Source organism: Canis lupus, chromosome 2, assembly GCF_003254725.2.
Source record: "Canis lupus dingo isolate Sandy chromosome 2, ASM325472v2, whole genome shotgun sequence".
Lineage (NCBI taxonomy): Eukaryota > Metazoa > Chordata > Mammalia > Carnivora > Canidae > Canis > Canis lupus.
Genome location: NC_064244.1, coordinates 26,847,315 through 26,866,504, shown reverse-complemented (window position 1 = coordinate 26,866,504; position 19,190 = coordinate 26,847,315). Strand labels below are relative to the sequence as shown.

At 42.6% G+C, this 19,190-nt stretch overlaps 1 long non-coding RNA gene across 1 annotated transcript; it reads right to left on the bottom strand.

Moving 5' to 3' along the window:
* Positions 1–725: 725 nt before the first annotated feature.
* Positions 726–18,981, bottom strand: LOC112659103 (uncharacterized). Its single transcript, XR_003136175.3, has 2 exons — positions 18,684–18,981; positions 726–11,305 (listed from the first exon to the last, which is right to left on the bottom strand). It is a non-coding gene; the product is annotated as an uncharacterized LOC112659103 (long non-coding RNA).
* Between the last annotated feature and the right edge of the window lie 209 nt (positions 18,982–19,190).

Here is a 19,190-nt window from a genome sequence, read left to right as displayed (position 1 = left end):
ACAGATCTTTGGTTCTCCCATGGAGCTTTCTGAGCCAACACAGGCACTTTGTAGGGACTGAAGAGCTGAAATAATTTATATTTAATAATGTGCTGTCTTCCTTAGGGTGGTGAGCCTCATGTATTTATCTTTTATAAATATATGCACGTATGTGTGTATATTTAACATAAATTTAAATCAAATTATTTTTTATGCATTAGCACTTTAATCATAAAGACTAGAAAAACATTTAATGTAAATCATAAGTTTTTATGAATCTTGTTTATGAGAGAATAGTATGCTTCCTGTGGCCACAGAGCATGTCCTGAAGCATAATAGCTGCTTAGTACATTTTTTATTGAGTGGAGTTGGAGAAGTCAACTGTACTTGCACACATGTGGTCATGTTAGAATGTATAATTGATCTACTTGATCTTATTTGAGAAAGTTTTGATGAACTAAGGAAGTCAAGGTAGCTTTTTAGAGGTGCCTGACCTTGGTTTTAAGTATAGTTGGATAACCTAACAAGGGGAAGGACTTTTCTGTTGTGGAAACAGTGCAGACATAGGTAGGCATGGAAGCGGGATTAGAGCAAGTGTGAACACCACGTGACTGCAGTGGAAGGTTTGTGTTGCCAGGTCACACAAAATGAGGCCTTTGGTAATAATAGGTTTGCTATCAGTATTAAGGGATTAAATATATATGTGTGTGTATACATATGTATATCAGAGTCCTATATTTAATAGGTTGTTTCTTTGTGGGGCATTTTTTAAACTTATTAACTTTGAAGGTTTTTCTTGCATTGGGCTATTTTTCAGAAAACTAAAATATTTTTAAACCTTTATTTTCAGGATCCAAGTTCGAAATATGGCAACTCTAAAAGATAGTAAGTACTTAATTTCAGTATGTGAATTAACAAAAACTAAATTTTGACCAAAAAAATACTTTGAAAAATATGCTGCTTTAGCCCATTGTATATTTGGTCAAAATTGACAAGATGATTCTAAGTCATATGTGCATATGTAACTTATTTTGGAGTGAGGCAACACATGGTTGTTTCATTCTTTTGTCTGTACAATGATATAAGTACAAAAAGCTATATTTAAATTTTTTTAAGATTTATTTATTTATTTATTCACAAGAGACACAGAGAGAGAGACAGAGGCAGAGGGAGAAGCAGGCTCCTCGCAGGGATCCTGATGCGCGGGACTCGATCCTGGATCCCAGGATCACGACCTGAGTGGAGGTTTCACTGACCTCAGGTGCCCAACCACTGAGCCACCCAGGCATTCCTATTTAAATGTCTTAAATGTATGATAAACTGCCCTGCTCTGTGGCCGTCCTGCCTGTCCTGTGTGAGTGGCAGCTGGGTTGACCTGTTAGCACTCACGTGGCCACCTTGTCTGTCCGAAGAGCAGCTGGGTCACGTCTGCTTGGTACTCATTCTTAATTTCAAGCCTCAGTTAGCGTCATCCTGTTAATCATTGTCTAAGTGCTGATTATTCTGCCCTGCAGTTTAGAAAGTTATTGCAGTAAATTCACAAGTGACGTTAAAACTCCTATAATGTAACACAGTACTTTTGCTTTTCAGTTACCCGGCGACTAAAGTCCATCAAAAACATCCAGAAAATCACCAAGTCTATGAAAATGGTAGCAGCAGCAAAATATGCCCGAGCCGAGAGAGAGCTGAAACCAGCTCGAGTGTATGGAGTAGGCTCTTTGGGTAAGAGAAGGGTGTAGTAATTCACAAATTATGAAGAACTGCTTAACAGAGATCACCACTAATGACTTATTTGGTGTTTGGTGATAACAGGTCTATTGTGAGAGTTTGACATTGCTCATTTTTCATAGCAAACCTATGAAGGTCAGAACTGCTAGGGTCCCTGCTTTGCAGATGAGAAACAGTAAAGTCAAGTAACTTGCCCGAGGTCATGCACTTAGGTGGTTTGGCATCAAAGCCTGCCTAGTAACCGCTGTTTGTTCTCTGAATGTTTAAAATACTCTGAAAATGTTTCCAGATTATTAACTATACATTGAAAAGAACTTAGAGATATAGTGCATTCAACTCAGGTGCTTGGCTTTGTCCTATGACATTGTGATGTGCTGTTTTAGGACCGTGGGGTGGGGATGTGGTACCCTACAGTGGAGTTGACTGAGCAAGCGTGGATACATGAGTGGAATGTGTCAACATCAACTGTAAAAAAGGCAAAATTTGCTTATTTCCAAGTTGAAGAAAATTTATGTATTATCTGTGCATTAACATAATAGATGTAAATTTCCTCGTGCAAAAGTTTTCTTGTACTCTTCCATGTTTTAAAATGTTCATTTATACTGGTAAAAACTTTGCATGAGAAAATGATAGAACACTTGGCCTTGGTGGAAATGGGTCCTCGCTCTCAAAATGCTACATTTAGTTTCACGTAACAGTACAGAGGAGGGTTGGCAGGTTAGGTTCCAGCAATCCTTACCAGCACCAGCTCTTGTGAATCCCATTCGCTGCATGATAAATACGAAGCACCCTGGTGGCTCAGTTAAGTTTGGTTGATAAATTACTCTGGCCTATTTATAAAAAAGGGAGGTTATTTCACTATTCACCTTTCCTGCTGATATGATTAAGTATAATAAATGTTTTTCCCTCCGAAGTCCATAATCACGAAATTAATAAAGAAGAAGTCTGATTAGAGTATTTGCGGTAAAATATTAAAAATTCAAGCCGAGGCTTCCAGTCAGTTCCGAAGTCCTTCAAACCAAATACTAACGGCTAGATACTAAGTGGCTGATCATTTTAAATATTTAAATTAGAAAATTTTAACAGGCATTTTATACTATATAAAACTTAAGAGACTTAAATAGTACTTTGGAGTTGAGTACTTCTCTCTCCTTTTTTTGTTTCAAATTTTTATTTAAATTCTAATTGGGGGCACCTGGGTGGCTGAGTCAGTTAAATGTTTGACTCTTGATCTCAGCTCAGGTCTTACTCTCAGGGTCGAGAGTTTAAGCCCCACATCGGGCTCCATGCCCAGCATGGAGCCTACTGTAAAAAAAAAAAATCTAGTTAACATATTAGTGTAATACTGGTTTCAGGAGTAGCACCCAGTGCTCATCCCAGTGGGTGTCCTCCCATCATACTACTCTCTGCTTTTTATGGAGGATCCTCCAGTTTAGGCATTTGAGAATCCTTGTTCTCTAATGAAAAAGGTGGTAGCAGGAATTTTGTTAAAATGAGTGAATGTGGTGGCCCTGAAGATGCTCCGCACCTGCAGGGGTCCCAGCCACTGGAATTCCCCCAGCGTTTACACCCAGGCCACGCTTCCCATGGGCTATGCCTAGCCAGCACCTGAGCAGACAGGATGCCCAAGCAGGCATGTTCCTGGGAGACTTGCAGTCCCCCCAACCTCCTTGCTGAACTTCCCCTCAACTATACAGTAGTCCAGGAAGCTGCCACCCAACCTCACTTCCCTCCTTCCTGGAGCTCAGACAGGTGTCATGATGTGAAGGCCCTTCTAACTCCTTTCCCACTTCTCCCACAGCCATTTCCTGAGCTTCCCAGTAAAATCTGTGCATATTTCATCCAATTTAATCCTCTCTTGGCCTCTGCTCCTTACAAGACTAGACCAACCAAGTGAGGTGGTTAAGGTAATCCCCAAAATAAAGTGGCATCTGCTATTTTAATGCCAGTAGTTTTTATATGAGCTTGATTATAGAAGCAGGTCACTAAATACTTCCTAATTTTTGCTTGTATACTGAAGATTTGCATTCTTCACGAGTTTGATGTGTAGGTAAGTTGGTACTCTATAATTCAGGCCTCCTTACAAGTTCTTTAATTGTACCAGAGATTTCTTTAAGTCACCGTTTGAGATTAATTGGCCCATGGAGCCTTTATGATATAGAGATTTAAAGCTTTATGGTTTTCAACCTGATTGTGAATTGAATAAGTAACAGACAGTTTTGATTATATTAGTTAGGTACCTCCTAAATTAAATGCATCATTTCAAAAACAGTCAACTCTTTCATCTCTTTTGTAAATCAGGGATTATTGCTATATTTAGTGTATGTTACATATTTTAAAATTCTTGTTTTTGTTTGTATCTAAGCCCTGTATGAAAAAGCTGATATTAAGGTGCCTGAAGACAAGAAGAAACACCTTCTTATCGGTGTGTCTTCAGATCGAGGGCTCTGTGGTGCTATTCATTCCTCGGTTGCTAAACAGATGAAAAATGAGGTGGCCACACTCCAAGCAGCTGGGAAAGAAGTTATGCTCGTTGGAATTGGTGATAAAATCAGGGGTATACTTCATAGGTAATTTAAATAGATACTATTTATGTGTAAATGGGTGCAAGCATGAATAAACGGGAGTGTCTTTGATGGTTTATTTCAGCATCATTACCTATTTTTATACTCTCAGAGGGTTGGGTTTTGTTTTTATTTATTTATTTATTTATTTATTTTTTCAGAAATACCAGAATATATAAATTTCTTCTGTTTTACTCTCAGAGGGTTGGGTTTTGTTTTTATTTATTTATTTATTTATTTTTTCAGAAATACCAGAATATATAAATTTCTTCTGTTTTTCACTTGGCTTGTGTTTCTCCATCTAGTACAAGTGGAATGCAACAGGAATACCAAAAGCTAGTTGGCATTTTAAACAAGCAAGGACTCTGGGTAGCTAGCACAGCCTGGAAATCTCAGAAATAAACAGCAGTTAATTGAGATAGAAAGAAGATAAATAAAGGCGTAGAGAAATACAACATAAGAGAGGACTGATTATTAGTCCTTATTCCTTGCAGCCATTAAATAATCATGATAATGGATAGAACAACTCTACTCAGTGAATGTGCCCTTGCCTGCCCCCCCCCCAAAAAAAACTTGATCCACAGTGAAATAAATAATCACTTTTCCTTATTCCCGTGTTATTTTGGCAGAAATATTCCTTTAAACTGCTCTGCGTGATCTCCTGATTCTCTTCTAGGACTCACTCTGACCAGTTTCTGGTGTCCTTCAAAGAAGTAGGAAGAAAACCTCCTACTTTTGGAGATGCATCTGTCATTGCCCTGGAACTGCTGAATTCTGGATACGAATTTGACGAAGGGTCTATCATCTTTAATCGGTTCAGGCAAGAAAAATTTAGAAATCTAAGCTTTTTCATGCTTGTGTTCTTTAAAATAAGCAAATTCTTACTTAAATTTTAAAATATTATTGTGAGATTGATATTTGCTTATTAATTTTTAGGTCTGTCATCTCCTACAAGACAGAAGAAAAGCCCATCTTTTCCCTTGAAACCGTTGCAAGTGCTGGTAAGCAGTTTTTGTAGGAAAAGTATTTTTCTGTGTAGAAGGCAGAGATTTTTGCTTTCAGGAAAATAGTGTTTGTCAGGTCGGCCTGTAGCAAAACGATGTTGTGCTCTTCCTGTCACCATCTATCAGTGGTTTCCATGATCTCTTACTCCATTCTTTCATTAACTGAACATAAATAAATAAATGATTAGACATGCTTTCTTGTTCTCGAGATTGAAGAGCCTAGCTAGAATTGGCTTTGCAATCTCTGTCTGGGAACTCTACCAAAGCACAGTATGATCAGCAGCTGGAGCAGTTATGTGAACAGTGCTCACAACAAATTTATGTTGCCCCACTCAATTCTCTTGTCTTCTTCTTTAAGGAACGTCATCGTTGCTCAGGGAAGTATCCTAGAAATAATATTCTGGAACCAATTTTATTTTCCTGAGGCATTTTTCTTTTCTCCATATGTATTTTATGTATTAAGATATACTTTTTTTTTAACATTTTAATGTCTCTGACATTGGATGTTTCTGACAATGACATGCCATTCTTAATTGACTGTTGTCATTTTTCTTCTTAGTGGTATAAAACTGGGGTTATCATCCATATAGCATTTTGTGTTGGCTTCTGATTCCCCTCCCTTCTTTATTCCATTTCCCTCTCATTTTCCTGATGGATACCTGCAGATTTCTCCAATATCAAATGACTAATTTGGGATTTTTGTATTCCCCTAAACGAGCTTCAGTTTTTTTAATTAATTAATTCTTTTATTTAAAAAAAAAAAAAATATTTGCTGACATTGTGCCAGGCACTGATGCTATCCAGAGGACTTCATAACCTTGAAATGCAGAGAAGTTATTTTAATCGTTGGCTTCTTGGTTTTTACTAAGTTAAACATTTGCAGTAGAATATCAAATGTTTTGTTTACACATTATGTTTTGCTGAAAATCTGTTATAATTGATAGTGTGGAAATAGATGAAACTTTTAGAACTGTTTTAACCTATCTTATATTGATTTCTGCTCTATAATTACTTAGGGTTTCTATACTAGTAAGCTGTTCAGATTAAATCCCTTTTTGCACTGTACAACTTCAAAGAAATTCATAACTTGTAACTTGTTTTAACAGAGAGCATGAGTATCTATGATGATATTGATGCTGACGTGCTGCAGAATTACCAAGAATACAATTTGGCCAACATCATCTACTATTCTCTAAAGGAATCCACCACGAGTGAGCAGAGTGCCAGGATGACAGCCATGGACAATGCTAGCAAGAACGCTTGTAAGCACATAGTGGATCTCTTCTCAGGATTCTCTTGCTGAGAGTAGCTTGTAGATCTTTGCATCAAAAACATTGCCATTCTTTAAGTAGACCAAGAGACGAGAGAACAAGGATCTAGTCACAGGCTCTGCCACTGATTCCTTTTTTGTTTGTTTGTTTTAAGATTTTATTTATTTATCATAAGAGACACAGAGAGGCAGAGACACAGGCAGAGGGAGAAGCAGGCTCCCTGTGGGGGGCCCAGTGGGGGACTCAATCCCAGGACCCTGGGATCATGACCCGAGCCGAAGGCAGACACTCAACCACTGAGCCACCCAGGCATCCCTCTGCCACTGATTGTCACATTTTTGACCAATGACCATCCCTTTCCTTGAATATTTTTACCTGAAAAGACAGAAATACCATCTCTGCCTTAAAGGAAGTATAGGGCACTTGGTAGACAGTAAATTAGCAAGTATTTTGAAAAGGTATCCATGGAAGAGGTAAAATTACTTTGTAAAAGTTTTTGAGAGGCCAGGTTTCATACCAAAAAGACATGCAAATTCGTAATCTTAAATTAAGCAACATACATCTTTGAATATGTTAATGAACAAATTATTCTTTTGTAGTGTTGGATTGTGTTGTCTAATCCCTTTGTTTTGTTTGTAGCTGAGATGATTGACAAACTGACTTTGACGTTCAATCGCACCCGCCAGGCTGTCATCACCAAAGAGTTGATTGAAATCATCTCTGGTGCAGCAGCTCTGTAAGTAGCAGCAGATTGCCTTCAGACACTTTCCCTCATCTCTTCCCGTCTGCTGGCTTAACATAAGGATGTTTAAAAGCTCACTTTTGTTTTGCGAAAGGTGAAATGATCCACTGCCTAATCTTGTAATTTACTCTTAGGACATAAAGATTTGGTGAAAATGAAAGCTCTGATTTCTTTTGCTTGTTTTAAGCTGAAACTTTTGGCCTAGTATCTTCTTTTTAGAAATCAATATATTGCTAGCTTTCATTTTCCTAAAGCATTAGGAATAAGGATGTATATAATTCGGTATCGTTTATAAAATCTGTCTTTAAACCAAGCTTTCTGACTTACAGGACTGCTTTTGGGCTCAATTTCACATAAATCTTGGGGTTTTTGGTAAATCTTGGTAAAAATTGGTTCTTTATTTCCTAAGTTTTCTATGTCAATACCATATTATAATGTATTATTTTCCTCAAGAAAACGTCTTGGTTGCCTGGATTATGTTAGTGCTTGTGAAATCAGGGTTGAGAAAATAGGGATTCTATTTAAAAAGTGACTAAAATAAACCCCCACCATGTGCCAACCTCAGTGCTAGGCATTATCAAAGGAGGTGAACAAGGCATTGATATTCTAACAGGGTAACAAAAATACACAGGTAATTGTGACGAGAGGTAAACGTATATAGTAAGTTATCTTTAACTCGTTCTTTCTCACCACCTACTAATCGGTCACTAAGTTCTATAAATTCTACCTTGTAAATATCCCTTGAGTCTTCCCCCTTTAGGCCCACCTAATGCAGATAGAACCTTGTCATTTCTCTCTTGAATTAAAAAGGATATCAGGTGCCCCCTTATGTGGCAGACCCTGTGCTAGACACTGAGGATGTGGTGGTGACAGTATTTGCCCTCAGAGAGCTTACAGCCCCAACAGCAAAAATAGAAGTTATCTTAGAAAATGCCTTAGAACAGCCAACTGTGGCTCAGAGCCAAGAGCAGTTTTGACATTTTTAAATGGTTATTTTGTTTTAAAAAGAGATAGTATGTGACTCACAAAGCCTACAATATTTACATCTGGCCTTGCAACAGTGTTATGAGAAAAAGAATAGAATCCATTCTCTTACATAATCATCCTGCAAAACACCTTAGCTTGATATACATGATCCTGTGTTTTCTGGCCACCAACTCTAGTCTAGTATTAGCACCACCACGTCTTACTTCCCTTGAGCTTCATCCACACTGACGTACTTCTGGAGACCACTGTATAAGTCGTCAGCTCTGCCAACCCAAGTGTCTTTGTCTTATTGTGCTTTCTGAGCATGACTTTGTTAAGACTAACCAACCCATTTCTCAGTCACTAACATGCTAGCCATTAGAATGGCCCTGCCACTTACTAGCTTGATAAACTTGGCTAATATTCTCTGACTCAGTTTTGCCCAGTTATCACATGAGGGCTAATCCAAGGATTACGTAAATAAGTTATACATTCTCCTCCTCCCTCTATATCCTACTGCTAATGTTACGCTATTTTCTTGGGTGGTGAAAGAGGCCCCAGGGGAAAGAGCTGCATCTGAAGGTTTCAGGGGCCGTGAGATCCAAAGAACCAAGGATCTTGTTTTGCTCTTGAAAAGGGAATGTGAGGATAGAGCATCTGCAGAATTGAGGATCACACTCTTCCTTAACTAGAAACATGGGAAACCTGGCTAAACAGGAGCAAAATAAGGGAAGTGAGAGGGAAATTGGGACATAAAAACAGACCCAGAACAAAAAAATCAGAAATTGATTATTAAATTTTGGCTTTCTAGAAAGGTAGTATAAATCCTTAATTAAGGGCTGGCTGTGCATTCCAAGCCTGGATTGTTGGTATGAATGGATTGCATGCTTTATAACCTATTAGTTATTCTGGTTAAAACTTTATTATTTAATACAAACATGTTTGGCTCTTTAGTAATATATACTGTGTTCTATTGATAGCAAAAGTAGTGGCTTAAATTACACTTGTGCAGTTTTGCCTTCTTGCATCATCATGGTTTTATTGTTCTAACCAGACCAAAATTAGTAACTTTTTATAACAGTCATTGAATCTGTTTTAAAGGAATATTTTGGTAGCTAATTTACATGATATGCTCAAGATACTGAATGAAGAAATGGATGTTTTTAGTTGGAAACAATACCTGATTAACTAGCATGGATTGCTTCTTGACTGGCTTGTTTTGTTTGTCTTTTTCTTCTAACATAATAACCAGGGATTAATGAAAACCAAGTTTCATCCTCAGATAAGAGGTAAAGTGGCAATATTTCACACTTTCTCCCCAACCTCTCCAGAAAGAAATCTATCTAGATATGATTGAAGCTGATTTAGCAACAGTGAAATGGATTCTCAGAGATTTAGATTTTGACCCATTTATAGTATCTGCCAGCTTGTGGTAGCATATGGGTAATGCCAGGGGGCTTTTTTTTTTTTTTTTTTATTCAATAAACTTTAAGGATAGAGAATTAGCATTATTTTGAAATATGAAATATAGATTAGTGAAGAGTGGTGGTTCTCAAATTTGGTGGTCTCAGGACCCCTTCATGTGTGACATAATAGAAGAGCACTAGATTCTCATCTATGTCTGTATTCATTCTGTCCTGATATTACATGTCATGTAGCCTCTGGAAAATGCTACCATATACTCGAGTAAAACAGGCAAATAAGAAAATAGTTTTGCCTTCATGGATCCTATAGAAAGATCCCCAGACCAAAATTGAGAACAACTAGTATATAGTAACGTTTTATTACGTAAAGTCAGTTCTTTAAACCCCACTTAAATATGTGTTATCTCTTGACATCATTATTTTTCCCTCCAGAACTGATTGCTATTTCTTCTGTACTTTTTCAGGTAAAGAAGGGAAATTCAGCCCGCTGATTTTATTTTTAGCTTACTGCTGTCCTCATCAGAAGAAATTGTTGGTCCATTGTTTAAACTACTAAAGACAGCAAAATGTTTGTAAATTATCTTACAATAAACAGCTTACATAAGAAAATCGCTGTCTTTTCTTATTATATAGGAACAACAGTTAGTAGTTTTCAAAATGAGATGTTACAAGTATTTAAAAATATTAACATGCTACTACTAAAATTTGTTGGTAAGCAAGATATTTTAAGAGGCTCTGCTCATTTTACGGTTCCAGAACACCTTTGGGGGCGGAGGGGTGGGCAACAGGCCACAAGCTAGCCCAGGCTTTCACTCTCCTACACTCTCACAGAACATCCATCAGAATGAAATAAAAATGCTACTGGAGTCATTTAATCTTTCTCATCTGTGGAATATAGAATTCCAGGCATATACTTAATTTAAATTTTTTTTTTCTTACTTTAAATTTTAAGTATCTTTTCCAAGCACAGAGGAAGCTTTCGGTATAATGCATTCCATATTCACATTTAGATAACCATTAAGATTGGATGCCTGACCTGATTTTGCACGTTGGCCACATCAAACTGTCATCGTTGTCCTATTTATTTAAATTAGGGAACTTAGTTTTTAATTACAAAAGTAATACTTACATAAATTACAAAAAGACTACGAAACTATAAAAAAATACATAAAGATATATTCCCATTCTCACTTAACAGTTTGTATATTGCTTTCGACTTTTAAAAACCACTGAATAAATACATGTATTTAGAAAGATTTCTTCAAATACTTTATTTTACCGACAACTGTTTTCACAAAAATGAACTGAACGGTGAGTCATATAAAAGTTGATAAGCAACCACAACCCTGTCAAGAACAGTACTGCCACTGAAGGAAGGCTGCCAGAAAATAAACAACCCAGGGTCCTGTTCGAGCTTCCCTGAGACTTTACAAAAGTCACTTGATGGGTCAATGAATGAGGCTGAGGCACTGGACAGACACCTAGGTGTGTTCAAACTACCAAATCCCCGCCAGGAATGTAAGCAAGGAATGGGGCTAGGTGGCGTTTTTATCTTGCTTCTAAATACGCTGGCACATCTCCAGTTTTGAGGACAGCAGAGCACTTCCGTGAGGGTGGACTACCTGTCCTAGACAGCACAACAGGAAGAAAAGCAGGAATTTAGGCACATAACCAACAGCAGTAAAAGTCTGTCGAGCAGAACATGACAGACTGTCACAGGTTCAGAAGTGAGGACAGCAGTTGTGGGCGCCCCATGGTACCAGCCCCCGTTTATCTATGGAATAGGGACGTCCTAGTCTGTCAGCGGTCCTGTGTCACACTTCTCCCTCCCAAATATTTTAGCGGTATACATCTTCCAGGTAAGTAGGTAGACCTTTTAAGACCCTGTGTATCTTAAATTATCTATTCTGTAACATTTTGGTGGAGCAAAGTGGAATGGAGTCCCCACTCACCCCTCACCCCAGCTTGATCTTGGGCAAGTGACTTAATCTTTCAGTCTTACCATCTGTGAAATGGAGATGAAAATAGTCCCTACTTCATCAGGTTGTTGATTGATTTTCATTGATGAAAATCAAGTGAGCTAATGCTTGCAGAAATAACTCAGAGGGTAAGTGCTGAAGAGAAAGAAAGCAAAGCCCACCCCCCCACACACACAAGTGCGTTTGGAGCCTTCAAGCCCGAGCTGTCAACCTGATGGGCAGGGTTCTCTCATCCCAGTCCCCAGCACTTCCACGTTGCACCAGGACCGCATGATAAGGACCAGAGCTCCTAGAGGGAGTCAGCTCTGCTTTCAAGATGAAAGTTCAGTCCACAGGTCCTGGGTCCTACCAGCAGGTCAGCAGACGGTGTGACACTGCTCTGAGGGACAGCAGCCACCCCAGTTCTCGTTCCTGGGGCTGCAGCCCTCACAGGAAGCTCCTGTCTCCTCACCACCACAGCAGCTCACCTTGAATCCATGTTCTTTCAAAGTTAACACCTTTGTTGAGAGGAAACTCACATGCAGTAAAATTCACCATTTTAAAGTGCATAATTCAGGTTTTTAGTAATGACAGTTGCACTCTAATTCTACATGCTATTGCAAGATGAACTGTTCTAGAAGACATGCATTTATCGAGCACTAACCACCTGCTAGATACTATGCTGTATATTGGGCATTTATCAGTAAATGAGGTGACCACCGTAGCTGCCCTTCCAAAGTATACAGCCAAGAAGAGAGAGACAGAGGAGTTCAATTTGGGGCATCCATCAAACACTAAGTCTGAGTTGGATATGGGATAGCCAGATAGACATTAGTTGTTGATTAGATGCAGTTAGTTATACTAGTCTGAAACTCAGGAAGAATTTAGGATAAAAAGTATTTGATGCAGTTGAAACCAGGGTTCTCATGTGGGGAGGAGGGAACTATAAATATGAAACAAGAAGAGGTAAGGAATATGTAGTTAGGGATTTGAATCAGAGGCATCAGTAAGTACTTCAGACTTTTGGAATATTCATGTTTTCTAGTTTTCCCCATCAAGAAGCCCCTGAAGCAATGACAGCCCAGTAATAATAAAGGTCAGCTAGAGCTCCTATTCTATCTTGGTTTCTAAATACTGCTCCTCAGTGGGAAGAACCAGGGCCAGAGATGGCCAATCCCTGAAAAATCCTGTGCCACCAGGTATGGAAACAACCAATGAATGATAGAGGCATGCTAAAAGCACGCAGCAACTGCCTGAAAAGGCTCCTGCTGGCTAAATACGGGACAACTTAAGCAGCAAAAGAATAAAAAAGGCAAGATACTCTAGCTCACTGAACAAAAAAGAATCTCTGACCACATACTAATGCCATACTAGAAAAAAAAAATGAGGGATCTTTATAGAATGTCTAAGAAAGGTAGAAAAAAATGCTGGCATTAGAAAAATTACCACTTCGTAGCCACCAGAGTAATAGCTGACTTAGTAAAAGATCAGACACGGATGCTCATAAAACCACAGCAGTGAAAGGTGGAGAAGCAGGTTATTCAAATAGTCTCAAAGTATCACCTTATAGATTACTTATTAATCTCAAAGTTAAAAAAAAAAAAAAAAGGAAAAGGAAACCCTACAATGGAGAGACTGGTAGATACCACCTTTACAAGTGACCAAATTTTGTCGTCAGTGATGGCACAAAACGATCCTTGCTGTTAACCTGTGTAGGAATATTATTGCCAAGAAATGTTTAGCTGGAACCTAATTAGGTGGGAAAACAATCAAACATTGCAAGACACAATATAAAATAATAAAAAAACAAACCTCTTGGACTTTGCAAAAATGTCATAAAAGACACACACACACACACACACACACACACACACAAGTGAAAGCCAGGCAGCCCAGGTGGCTCAGCGGTTTAGCACCGCCTTCGGCCCGGGGCGTGATCCTGGGGTCCCGGGATCGAGTCCCACGTCAGGCTCCCTGCATGGAGCCTGCTCCTCCCTTTGCCTGTGTCTCTGCCTCTCTCTCTCTCTGATGAATAAATAAAATCTTAAAAAAAAAAAAAAGTAAAAGCTGCACTGGGGGGATCTTATTGAAAAAGACTATAGAGATGACAATGAAATGCAATGAGTGATTCTTAATTAGATTCTAGACTGAAAAATTAAAAAGCTATAAAAGCCATTTGGAGTCTATGGGAAGATCTGAGTATGCTATGGATACGGGGTAATACTACTGTGTCACCCTTGAGTGTTGTGTGCCACAATGGTATTATGGCGTCGAGGAAGGTGTGATGCTCCTCCCAATCCCCCTAGCAGGACCGAGGGGTGTGTGCCCCCAGCTTCTGAAACTGTGTCAGTACACAGCCCCCAGCACTTAACCCTCCTTGGAACTGCCCAGCTGGAGCTCGCCCTGCCCAAGGTTGCAGCCCCCTCCCTCCTGGGCAGCCCATACCCAGTGCCTGCTCCATGTCAGAGTACAAAGCCATACTAGAAAGTCCTAGCCTGAACTCAGACGAGTCCCATCCCTACCTTCCTTCTTTCCCCGGGTTGTGATCCCAAGAGCACCCCTGTAGACTGACCTCCACCTCAGAGGCTGCTTCTTAAAGAGGCTCACTTGGGGCAGTGTGTACTGGAAGAAGAGGAGGAGGTAGTAGACACTAAGACAGGATCTTAGGAGCTGGATCAGCCACCTGGCTGGCCATGAGGACCTCGGCACTGGTGGCAGCAGGATGAGCCCCTGGCACAAGGTAGGCCCTTCTAGAGTATGCAGGTTGTACAACTTTTACCAGGGGAAGCAAGCTGGTATGATGCATCAGAGTTCAGATAATCAAGCAAAGTGGAGACAAAAGGACTGTCAGATAATACAGGCCAGAAGGGCTGTGCTTCACTGCGTATCAGTCAGAAGCCACGTGAAGGAGCTCCTGATAAGAGATGTTGAGGGGTGGGGGAGGAAGGCTCACCTGGTGAGTTTTAGAGACGGCTCCCAGAACAAGGGTGGGTGAAACAGATGGGCGGCCAATGTGTAGGCACCATCAAGATAATTCATGGCTAGATAATTAGGTGGCCGAGGACAGTCTCCCCGATGAGCAGCCATGATTCCTTGCCCAACATCTGGATCTGAGCCAATTTTCAGACTGAAACTCTTAAGTCTTTAGGAGGGAGAACTCAACAGCAAACAGAGAGGATAATGATTTTCCCACTTCTTCTGCAAAGGAACCAACAGCCATTTACTCAAGTAATTCCCACTGGAGAAAGGGAATACTGAAGCATTCTGAGGACTGCTGAACACAGAGGCAGAGGAGAGACGGAAACCAGGAGATGCAGAGTCACTGTGGGGCTCTGCTGGAGTGGGGGCAGATGAGGCCCAGCAATAAATGAACCACTGGGTCCCTGGGAGGATGGACCCAGTCAACAGTCAATTCTCTAGATCCTCAATGTGTAATTACATTAGACAGGGAAGTTGGCACCACCTCCATGCTGATTCCTTGGCCTGTGGGGTCAGAACTGTGGTAGCAGGAAGGCTGAAACAAGCTTGGGACTGGCCCTGCAGCTTGAGGGGGAAAGGAGAAGGGAGAAATTCGTGGCATCCTTAAGGGCTCAAAGAATGCAGGGCCAATGGCCCCTGTTCTATCTCTGTGTATCATTTGACAGTTTGGTCCCTATGAATGTAACTCTTAGTGACCCACCCAGGAAACTGTTCTTGTTCTTGCAACGCTGGCTCCTGCAGGTTGATAGTCTTAATTTGCAAAAGGGGGACTGTTTTCACCATGGGGCACAGCAGGAGTCCCACTGAAATGTTAGCTACCGCTGCCAGCTGGGCACATCAGCCAGGGGTCAGCATGCAGAGAGAAGTCACTGTGCAGGCAGGAGTAACCGACCACAATCCCTAGAAGCCCACACCGCAGTTACACGGTGGGCAGCACTGTGGGGACAAGTTTCTGGGTCCTGCCACAGGGAAAGCCACTTAGACCAGCAGTGGTGTTAGCCAAAGGCGAAGAACGTAGCACAAACAGTTAAGTACCATGGGGGCTCTGCAGCAGCAGCAGGGGCTGGGACTTTGTTTCTGTCAATGTCTTTCCTAGGAAAAGAGGCCTCCTGGAATCCTGAAGGAGCTGTTCCTCACACTTACACCAAGAAGTGGATCTCCTAATACAAGGGGTACACTAGTTGCTATGGCCCGAATGTTTGTGTCACCCCAAACTCATACATGGATATCCTTACACACACGACGGTGTCAGAATGTGGGGCCTTTAGGAGGGGATGAGGTCATGAGGGTGAAGGCCTCATGAATGGAATTCATGCAATTATAAAAGAGATCTACAGTGCTCCCGTCCCTTCCACCTTGTAAGGATATACCACAAGTCTGCAAGCCAGAAGAGAACTGTGCCGGCACCCCGATCTCAGACTTCTAGCTCCCAGAACTGTGAAAAACAAGTTTCTGTTGTTCGTTAAGTTACCCACTCTGTAGTACTGTGTTACGGTAACCTGAACATACTAGGGCAGGACTGAATCTTGTAGTAGACTGCTCAGATCCTCAGGAATAAGGGACTTTAGCTTTCCCTCAATCGCTTCAGCTGCAGAGAGCACCTCTGTCCCAAACCACACACCCTTTCTGGGAAAGCCCTCAAGCACTAACTTATCAACATGGGAATATAAAGATCCAGCCCTCTTGTCCCAACTCAGAACAGATCTGAAGCAGCCACCCAGCTTCAGAGTTCCTGTGGGATTGGCTGAGGTCTCCTTGAAAGTGCCTTGCAATCCCCTCCCCTTGCACACGTGGTGATCCCAGGAGCACTCCTTAAAAAACCTCCTGCAGGCTGAGCTCCATCCCAGAAACGACTTCCTGGGGGAACTGAACCTCTGAATGTCCTTCTTTGAGGAGATACAAGCTGAAGTATTTCTGAGTTATGTGTGATGAAGTTTGCAATTTATTTTCAAACTGTTCTGAAAAGAAGTGTATGTGTATACGTACATAGTAAATGTAACAAAGCATTAACAATTGACAGATCTAGATGAGGTATAGATGCCTGTGCTCACACTTTTCTACTTCAACTTTGCTGTAGGTTTGAAATTTTCTGGAATAAAAGATTAAGCAGTTGAACACACACACAGAGGCAAACCAAGAGGGGTCTAATATAGATATTAGAAGGAGCCTCCAGAAGTACTAAGGTACAGCAAGAGAACACGGTATTGTGAGATCCAAGGTAGGAGAGATTTTCAAAATCTCTCAAAAAAAAAAGATATTTCAAAAAATAAAAAAATAGGTGTTCAACACTATCAAATGGCTACAAAATGGTCAGGTAAGGCTAGGACTTCAAAGTGTCCTATATAGTTAGCATCCCAAAGGTCCCTGATAATCTTGAGAACCCAAGTGTCAGCATAGAAAATATTACAGGCACCCTGCCACTGAGCACCATCTCTGCAGAATGGTCATTTGGCTAAAGCACCACTGTGCTTTAACACAGCTTTCTCCTGTGTTTTTAAGGCTTTTAAAAATGGAGTGTCTATTATGTTCACAGTTCTGGAATACCTCCTGTGGGGAAGACGTAGATCTACTCAGAAACACCATTTGCTGGGAAAGGCACATAAACTCATACAAAACGCACTGTGCCAAGTATAAGAACAGAGAAACGGACAGAGAAATGCAGAGGAGAGAGATGACGGGAAGGAAGGAAGGAAGGAAGGGAGGGAGGGAGGGAGGGAGGGAGGGAGGGAGGAGGAAGGAAGGGAGGCAAGCAGGAAGAAGGAAGGCAGAAAGGAAGGAAGGAAGGCAGACAGGCAGGAAGGAAGAATGCAGGCTGGCAAGAAGAAAGAAAGGAAGAAAGGAAGCAAGAAGGAAGGAAGGCAGGGAGGCAAGCAGGAAGGAAGGAAGCAAGCAAGCTGGCAGGCAAGAAGGAAGGAAGGAAGGAAGCAAGAAGGAAGGAAGCAAGAAGGAAGAAAGGAAGGCAGGAAGAAAGGAAGGAAGGCAGGTAGGCAGGAAGGAAGGAGGCAGGGTGGCAAGAAGGAAGGAAGGAAGGAAGGAAGGAAGGAAGGAAGGAAGGAAAGAAGGAAGGAAGGAAGGAGGCAAGCAGGAAGCAAGCAAGCAAGCAAGCTGGCAGGCAAGAAGGAAGGAAGAAAGGAAGCAAGAAGGAAGGAAGGAAGCTGGAAGGAGGGAAGGAAGAAAGGAAGGAAGGAAGGAAGGAAGGAGGAAGGAAGCTGGCAAGCAGGAAGGAAAGAAGGAAGGCAGGAAGGAAGGCAGGAAGAAAGGAGACAGGCAAGAAGGAAGGAAGGAAGCAAGCAAGCTGGGAGGCAAGAAGGAAGGAAGAAAGGAAGCAAGAAGGAAGGAAGGAAGCTGGAAGGAAGGAAGGAAGGAAGGGAGGAAGGAGGCAAGCAGGAAGCAAGCAAGCTGGCAGGCAAGAAGGAAGGAAGAAAGGAAGCAAGAAGGAAGGAAGGAAGCTGGCAGGCAGGCAGGCAGGCAGGAAGGAAGGAAGGAAAAAGGAAGGAAGGAAGGAAGCTGGCAAGCAGGAAGGAAAGAAGGAAGGAAGGAAGGAAGCAAGAAGGAAGGAAGGAAGCAAGCAAGCAAGCTGGGAGGCAAGAAGGAAGGAAGCAAGCAAGCTGGGAGGCAAGAAGGAAGGAAGGAAAGAAGGAAGGAAGGAGGGAAGGAAGGAAGGAAGGAAGGAAGCAAGCAGGGAGGCAAGCAGGAAGGAAGCAAGCAAGCAAGCTGGGAGGCAAGAAGGAAGGAAGAAAGGAAGCAAGAAGGAAGAAAGGAAGCTGGAAGGAAGGAAGGAAGGAAGGAAGGAAGGAAGGAAGGAAGGAAGGGAGGGAGGGAGGGAGGGGCAGGGAGGCAAGCAGGAAGGAAGGAAGGAAGCAGGGAGGCAAGGAGGAAGGAAGGAAGGAAGCAAGCAAGCAGGCAGATGGGCAGGAAGGCAGGTGGGCAGGTGGGCAGACGGGCAGTTGGGCAGGAAGCAGGCAGGCAGGCTCCTGACTCGGCGGGGGCACAAGGGACGTGCCTAAGCGACCCCCAGCTCAGCCCTCGCCGCAGGCCACCCACGGGCTGACTCCACCCAACACTTACGACCCGAGATACTTGCGACGACGCCCGGTCCTCGGCAGCCTGGGGGGATCCGAGGACAGCAGCTCCGCGTGCCCGCAGCTGCGCCGTCCGCTTCCGGTACTGGCTTTGCCCTGCGGGGCCGACTGGGGCGCACCGAACCCAGAGCTGGAGCAGAGGGGCGCCCTGAGGCCGGGGTCCGGGGGGCCTTCCCGGGGTCCCGCAGGCTCCGCCCCGCGCGGCCCCGACCCAGAACGGCCTGGGCGTGACGTAACCCCTGCAACCCGGGGCGGCGGCGGCGGCGGCGGCGGCGGCGGCGGCGCGGGCGAGGCCGGCTCGGCGCGTCCCCGCGCGTCCCCGCGCGTCCCCGCGGCCCGAATCCCGCCCCCGCACTCACGGCCTGTCGCGCTCCCGCTGCAGCGGGCGGACTCGGGCCCCGGCCCCTGAGCGCCCGCCCGAGGGACCCCCGGGCACCTGCCTCCGCGCGCGCGCATCCTCCACCTGCGCCCCGCACCGCGCCGTCTCCGGCGC